Raw genomic sequence first — 499 nt, forward strand, 5'->3', positions numbered from 1 at the left:
CCGAGGTGGTGGTTCGGGTCAATCGCACCCCCCCAAAACCGTCCCCCCCAAAAAAAAAAAACAATTCAGGAAGTCCAAAATTGTAGAAATATTTTTGAATTTCAGTGCAAACTTTCAACATTATAAGTAAAATTCAGTTAACTAAAGTCAGTACTTTGAAAAAGATCTAATCAGGTAGAAGGGCATAGACCGCATACCCAGTTTTTCTTCTTAATATAACTAAAATAACATTTTCATGTATTTCATGTTGTATATACCTATATATGCGATGACATTTATAGAAGGCAATTTTCAGTTTTGGGAAAAAGACCTCCGCCCCCATAAAAAAAAAAAACTCTGGGTACTGGCCTGATAGTGTTCCATAGTAGTTTGTAAAGAGCAATTTTATTGAGAATAAAAGAAAAGAAATAAAACTGCTTCTCAGGGGACCTCGGATTCTAACTGTTTGAATTTTGTTTTGGCAAATTATTAGCTTCCCTTGACAAAAGACTATAATAGG

The sequence above is a fragment of the Macrobrachium nipponense genome, chromosome 21 (genome assembly GCF_015104395.2).
Source record: "Macrobrachium nipponense isolate FS-2020 chromosome 21, ASM1510439v2, whole genome shotgun sequence".
NCBI lineage: Eukaryota > Metazoa > Arthropoda > Malacostraca > Decapoda > Palaemonidae > Macrobrachium > Macrobrachium nipponense.